Source organism: Carlito syrichta, unplaced genomic scaffold, assembly GCF_000164805.1.
Source record: "Carlito syrichta isolate Samal-C Ts95f unplaced genomic scaffold, Tarsius_syrichta-2.0.1 Scaffold309804, whole genome shotgun sequence".
Classification (NCBI taxonomy): Eukaryota; Metazoa; Chordata; class Mammalia; order Primates; family Tarsiidae; genus Carlito; species Carlito syrichta.
The window spans coordinates 864,445-872,189 of NW_007253900.1; the positions used below are offsets into that span (position 1 = coordinate 864,445).

The window sequence follows — 7,745 nt, forward strand, 5'->3', positions numbered from 1 at the left end:
ACTTGATTAGGGGCTCAGAGTTCCATGCCTCAGCTAAGGCAAGGTTTTGGTTAACTTGGAGAGAGATTAGCACCATTCTGTATTATTCTGTCTCTCATTTTAAAATTATGTTATTATTAAAATATAGAAACCCAGCAACATTAGGAGCTGTTTGCTTAAAATTTAAAACTTTTGCCCTTACAAATAAATACCTTTCTTTTTTTTTTTTTTTTGTTATTTAGTTTTTATTTATCTGCAATCCAACTAGACGTGGAAGGGAATAAGGAAAATATGGAACCCAAAGAATTGTAGTGAGAGCACAAAGATTATAGGGATACTGCGAACAAACGGGATGGAGGGGGTGCTCTCCTGAGCTACAGAAGGAATGATCTGGTAATTTAAGATAAAACAAGTCAAACTTATTAGAGTTGTCCACAGTCAGCAATAGTGATCTTCTTGCTGGTCTTGCCATTCTTGGACCCAAAGCCCTCCATGGCTTGTACAACATTCATACCCTCTTTCACCTTGCCAAAAACCACATGCTTGCCATCCAACCACTCAGTCTTAGTAGTGCAGATGAAAAACTGGGAACCGTTTGTGTTGGGTCCAGCATTTGCCATGGACAAGATGCCGGGACCTGTATGCTTCAAGATGAAGTTCTCATTATCAAATTTCTCCCCCTAGATGGACTTGCCGCCAGTGCCATTATGGCGTGTAAAGTCACCACCCTGGCACATAAACCCTGGAATAATTCTGTGAAAGCAGGAACCCTTATAACTGAATCCTTTCTCTCCAGTGCTCAGAGCACGAAAGTTTTCTGCTGTCTTTGGAACTTTGTCTGCAAACAGCTCGAAGGAGATGCGGCCCAAGGGCTCGCCGTTGATGGTGATGTCGAAGTACACGGTGGGGTTGACCATGGCTGAAGGGAAAAGGCTCAAGGCGGCAGCGTCTGCAAAGCCAATAAATATCTTTTTAAAAGAATTAAATAAAAGAGGGCCCTCTAGAGTTCAAAAATCTTTTCAGCTTCTTTGGTAATAGGAATATCTACTGGCTACCTTAGCTCTATATAAAGTCTAGTAAAAAATAACTTCAGGCCGGGCTCAGTGGCTCAGCCTATAATCCCAGCAGTCTGGGAGGCCGAGGCGAGAGGATTGACTAAGCCTGCAGGTTCGAGATCAGCCCGAGCAACTTGGTGAGACCTCGTATCTCCAGTAAATAAAAAATTAGCTGGGCGTGGCAGATGCCTATAGTTCTGGCTGCTTGGAGGGCTGAGTTGGAAGGATCACCAGAGCCCTGCAGGTTGACACTGGGGTGACCGTGAGTGTGCCACTGCACTCCAGCCTGGGCGACAGAGTGGGACTCCAACTTTAAAAATAATAGTAATAACTTCAGGGCATAATACATAAAGCATTCAGCTTTGAGAAAGACCTCTGAAACACATGGGTCTTCTGTTCTATTTTGTTTGCTTCCTTATTGTTTGGGAGAAGAAAGACTTCACAATGTGAGGCTCCCTTTAGATTCAGTGGAAAGAAAGTGAAGAAACTTTGTTTTTTATTTTCTCTCTAAAAATGAGAAGCCATATTCCTTCTCATAGCGACAAAGTTTCATTCCGTCTTTGGTTTAGTTTAAAGAATGTTCTCAGTTCAGGTAGTTTTATGTAGGTTGAGTTGGAGGCCTGGATGACCTTGGTTCTGACGACATTCTGAGACTTCTTTTGGACAGATTTCTTAGGGTTTGGGGAAAGGTTTGACCAGACTTGGGGAGAGACCTGGGGAGGGGCAGTAGAGAAGTGAGCAGAGACTGGAACATGGCTTACACTTCTGCTCTTCTTCACCTTGACAAAAAACTCTTTCTGATGGTCTCTTATTAAAAAGTCAAGATTGGCTAGGTGTGGTGGCTCAAGCCTGTAGTTGGTGAGATCTCGTTTCTACAGTAAATCAAAAATTAGTTGGGCATGGTAGCGCACGGGCCTGTAGTTCCGGCTACTTGGAAGGCTGAGGCACAAGGATCGTTGGAGCCCAGCAGGTTGATGCCAGGGTGGCTGTGAGTGTGCCACTGCACTCCAGCCTGGGCGATAGAGTGAGACTCCAACAACAACAAAAAAGTCAAGATTATTGTATATTAGAATGAAAGACAATGAAAGAACTCCAGCAAAATAGCCTATGCCGCATCTTAGAAGGTCACTTGCTTCCCAAAAGAAACAAGTAAATGTATACCAACTCTTCTCCTTTCGCCCTCTGGCTTTGACATGACAAAATGCCTAATTTTACTGGACAATCCTATTTCAGAGAAGGTGATCCACTCACAATAAATCAGATAACATGGTAAGCTTGAAGCACACAGCAAACCTTTAAACAATGGTCATTACTCTGATGGTTCTAATGCTAATGTTGTCTGGGTTTTCTGATATTGCAATACAACACTGAGCTGTGATAAAATCCTAGGAGACCTCTCCAGCAAGAGAACATATAGGTTCCGAAGGAAGAGTCAGAAGCTGGATTTTATTAGGTTGCAATGTTTTTGTCCTGAATGCATTTACATTTTACACATCTCAATAAAATGACCCACCAAACTTGAAAGGAAGAATTTAAAGGTGTTTGAAAGAGATGCATCCTGGGAAACTCCTCTCCCCAGCCCTTCAGGGAGCATGGCAGGAAGCCTGTCCAGGGAGGAAGAGGTCACCTCTACCCTTCTTAGAGAGGACAGAAGACAGAAGGGTATCTGTTTCACACAGAGGTTGCCAGCACAATTGCTGTTTTCTTTGTTAAACAAATTTCGGAAACATGCGAGTACCTTGTCTGACTGTTGCCTGAAAAGGTGAAAGGCAGAGAAGAAACCTCAAATTGCCAGTTAGTTATCCAGTATTCGAATTTTGGCAAATCTGGAATTCATGCTTATGTTCTATTTGTTAAATCTGGAAAATCTAAAGTCTTGGTGACAATGAGCTAAGTAACAAATGAATCTTAAAATAAACTCAGGAAGATCAAGAGTTTTAAAAGAAAAAGCCCTTTGGGAGGCTGAGGTGAGTGGATTGCCTGTGCCCGTGGGTTCGAGACCCGCCTGGGCAGGCGAGACCTCATTTCTACAATAAATCAAAAAATCATCCGGGCGGGGTAGCGCGCGCCTGTAGTTTCGGCTACTGGGAAGGCTGAGGCGGAAGGATCGCCAGAGCCCAGCAGGTCGAGGCTGCGGTGGCCGGGAGCGGCCACTGCACTCCAGTCTGGGCGACCGAGTGAGACTCCAACTCAAAAAAAAAAAGAAAAAAGAAAAAAAAAAGAAAAAGCATTTCAGTTAATCCATGAGATTATCTTTTCTAAGTGGACTGAAATATGTTTAATCACATCCCTTTCATTCGAGCTCTGTCCTGTGGAGATGCCCAATTGGCATCTGTTTCACTTAGGCAAGAATGTCCAATGGTTCAGTTACTAGAAAATTGATATTTCATAGCATACATTTCCAGCAGCGGCTCTCATTTTGTTTAAAGTTAGAAAAAATCTGAACCTTGCTAAGGGGGAAAATAGCCTTCAACATCTTTTTTTTTTTTTAAGCTTTTATCTAATTCACCGTGGTTATTACTGGTGTATTAACTTAGCCTGAGCATATTCAACATAATTGGGTGGGAGATCCACTTGCTGAGAAACACTTATTTCACTAACTACCCCTAAACCAACCTGCAGACGTCATACGACGAGCACTGTGTGATTGACCGGATGCTTCACCGTGTAGACGAGGAGAGGCGGGGCCCTGTGTCGTGGGCCTGCGAGTCTGGCAGCCAGGGCTCTCGGGTCTAGCCCGATTCTGCTGGGAACGATCTACACCAATCAGGTGATGTCATTCCCCCGGCTGGGCTTCAGTTTTCTTCCCTAGACCTTCAGTGGGTTGACTAGACAGCTCACAAGATGTGGCTAACACTTAATGAATCTTGTAGCTCTGTAATGGGAGAGTTCCGTGATGTCTGGTGTGATGGAGGGCGCAGGCAAGATCAGCCTGGTTTAAGACCGGCTCAGATGAGTGAGCTCACCACCTCATTCCTCAGTCTGCACATCCATGAAATGGGGAGGATAATAGACCCCATGGCGTAAGACTGCTATGGAGTCTCAATCTGATAATATTTAAAGCCCTTAGAATAGAGCCTGGTGTGGACATCCGCTGATGTTTGATTTTAAAAGTGCTTCCCTTTTCAGATGGATTTTTTTTTTTTAAGTTTCATGCTTTTGGCTGGTCACCACCACCAACTGACTGCAGTATCCGTATGTACCCTGTGAATATTTTATGACTTTTATTATCCCATGGAAGTGTTTGATGCATGTTCTGTATGGCTATTAGAGATCAAATTTTCAGACTGTGGGAAAAAAGTGGTTTGTTAAGAAAAAAGGCCTTAAGCTTTAAATACCTCTAAGGTCTTTTGGTGGTTTTTTTTTTTTTTTTTGAGTTGGAGTCTCACTCGGTCGCCCAGACTGGAGTGCAGTGGCCGCTCCCGGCCACCGCAGCCTCGACCCGCTGGGCTCCGGCGATCCTTCCGCCTCAGCCTTCCAAGTAGCCGGGATTACAGGCATGCGCTACCATGCCCAGCTGATTTTTTGATTTATTGTAGAGATGAGGTCTCGCTGCCCAGGCGGGTCTCGAACCCGCGGGCTCAGGCAATCCACTCACCTCAGCCTCCCAAAGGCGCGGGATGATAGGCTGAGCCACCGAGCCCGGCTGGTCTTTTGGTTTTAATCTCATGTACTGTGGCTGCCACTTAATGCCTCTGTGTGACATGAAGCATCAAGATCTGAAGGGTGGGTGTTGGGATCTGAAGGCAGGTGTTAGAAATGCTGATAGCCTCTGTGGTTTTACAAGTCATTAAACCTTGCCTAGAACCCAACTGCAAGACAATTATTCATTCACTCATTCATTCCGTCACTTATAAGCTTTTATTGAGCATGTATTGTGTTAGTCACTGTACAAGATGAATTTCTCTTTTTGAGGATCTTAGAGCCTATAGGGAGACAGATGAGCAAACATAAATTACCAGAGTATAAAGGACATGAAACCGAGCAATTGATTGTTCCTAGAGGAGCCAGGAAGTGACGGCTGAAGTGGATCTTGAATGGCAAATAGGACTTTTGTGTGTATTTGTCTGTCTGGGTATTGCAAGGGCCTTGTGAAAGGGGCCAACACCTGTCAGGAGGCACAATCTACATGTCTTGGAAGTTAGAAGTTTTTTTTTTTTTTTTTTTTGAGTCAGAATCTCACTCTATCGCTCAGGCTGGAATGCAGTGGCACTCTCATGGCCACCACAGCCTCAACCTGCTGGGCTCAGGTGATCCTTTAGCCTCAGCCTCCAGAGTAGCTGGAACCACAGGCATGTGCCACCATGCCTGGCTAATTTTTCTGATTTATTGTAGAGACGAGGTCTGGCCATGTTGTTTAGGCTGGTCTCAAACCCCCAAGCTCATGCAGTCCTCTCACTTTCACCTCACAAAGTGCTAGGATTACAGGCTTGAGTCACCACACCTGGTGAGAAGCTTTTTTTTTTGAGTTGGAGTCTCACTCTGTCGCCCAGATTGGATGCAGTGGCTGCTCCCGGCCACCACAGCCTCGACCTGCTGGGCTCCAGCGATCCTTCCGCCTCAGCCTTCCAAGGAGCTGGAACTACAGGTGTGCGCTACCACGCCTGGTTGATTTTTGATTTATTGTATAGATGCGGTCTCACCAAGTTGCCCAGGTGGGTCTCGAACTCGCGGGCTCAGGCAATCCACTCACTTCAGCCTCCCAAAGCGCGGGATTACAGGCTGAGCCACTGAGCCTGGCTGGAAGAAATAATTTATATTAGATGTAATCATGGTGAATGGAGTATTTCCACAAGATACTTAGGTGTTGACTCTTAAACTTAAAAGTAGGAGCATAATGGTTTTGAGACCCCTAAAAGAACCTAGTATAGCCACAAGGCAGCTAAATTCATCCCAAAATGTATACAGTATGGGATCATCCACATTTCCCAAAAAGCTTCTTTTAAGGCAGGCTTGTGAGAAGGTAAGGAGAATGGGTGTGAGAATACAGAAGATAAACTAACCCGAGGACGCTCATAGACCTACCACCTAGAGTCAACAATCATTCACATCTTTCTGCTTCACCATATTTGATTCATATATATGTCTAAGGGAGGGGACTCCCAAAAAACCCAGAATTGTCTTTTGGAAGGTGGGTTTGTTGTGGTACACTTGGAATTTGTTCCTGTGGATCAAATGATCAACCAAAGTTTTTATCTGGACGTTTTAAGAGGCCTGCATCACGATTTGCAGAAGAAACGTCCTGAGTTACAGCAAACAGGTGACTGCTTCTTCCACCATGGCAATGCATCTGCCCACACTGTGCTGAGCATTCAGCAGTTTTTGACCAAAATTGGTATAACCCCATGCCCCACCCTCCTTATTCAACCGGTCTCACCCCAAGAGAATTTTTCTTGTTTTCCTGGATGAAAAAAATCCTCAAGGGAAAGTGTTTTGCTGATGTGGAAGAAGTGAAACACAAACAGCAGAGGCACCCAAAAGGCATCAAGTTCAAAAACTGTTTCGAACAGTGGAAAAAGCATCTCGATAGGTGTATGTCATCAAACAGAGAGTTCTTAGAAGGGACTGAAGTTTAAACATGCAAGAATAAATACCCAATTTTTAATAAGTAAATTCAATTTGGGGGGTTCTCCCCTCATATGTGTGTACATATATTTTCTGAACCATATTAAAGTAAAATTACAGATATCATGATGTTTTACACTGAAATGCTTCAGCACACAAATCCAAAAATTAAGGACATTTACCCAAGCAACCAAGCATCGGTATCACACTAACATAATAAATAATAATTCCCTAATTTCCAGTACTGTGTCCATATTTATATTTCCCAAAATTATTTCTTACAGTTCTTTTATTTTTTTTCACAAGGCAATTATATATTTTTAATGGGTGGCATGAGTTTTTTACTTCTTAGACATATTTTTTATTTTTATTTTTCACAAATCTAATTTTTACTTCAAACTGTGTTTTGCGCCTTAACTGGTTTCTTTAAAGCCTGGAATATATATATTTACACACACACACACACACACACACATATTTATATATACACACATATATATTTATACACACACACACATATATAATTTTGTTATTTTGTACTTTATCTGGTTTCTTTAAAGTCTGAAATATATATATATTTATACACACAACACACCCACACACACACATACACACACACACTCATATATATATATATAATTTTGTTATTTGAATTGGGGTCTCATTCTGTTGCCCAGACTGGAGTTGCAGCAGCACAATGCTTACCGCATCCTCCATATCCTGGACTCAGGCAATCCTTCCACCTCAGCTTCTCAAGTAGCTGGGACTACAGGCACACACCACCACACCAGCTAATTCTTTTGGATTTTTTTTTTGTAGTAGAGACGAGGTCTTGCTATGCTGCCCAGGCTGGTCTTGATCTCCTGGGATCAGGTGATGCTCCCGCCTTACCTCAGCCTCCCAGTGTTGAGATTATAGGCATGAGCCACCGTACCTAGCCTAAAGCCTGAAATGTTAGTTGGCCTTGTATAAGTGTACATAAAAACACAAGGAAGCGGGATTAATCTTCTGAGGAAAGCTAAAGAAAAGAAGAGCTGGCAGTGACAGTCTAAGAACCTCGTCCCTTCAGGCCGAGTCTCTCAGGAAGGTTGGTCTGGCTTTTTTAAACAGATGCCCCGGAGAGATTAAATTGATCACGAAACAAAC

At 43.4% G+C, this 7,745-nt stretch overlaps 1 pseudogene; it reads right to left on the reverse strand.

Moving 5' to 3' along the window:
- Positions 1 to 344: 344 nt before the first annotated feature.
- Positions 345 to 1,266, reverse strand: LOC103270344 (annotated as a pseudogene).
- Between the last annotated feature and the right edge of the window lie 6,479 nt (positions 1,267 to 7,745).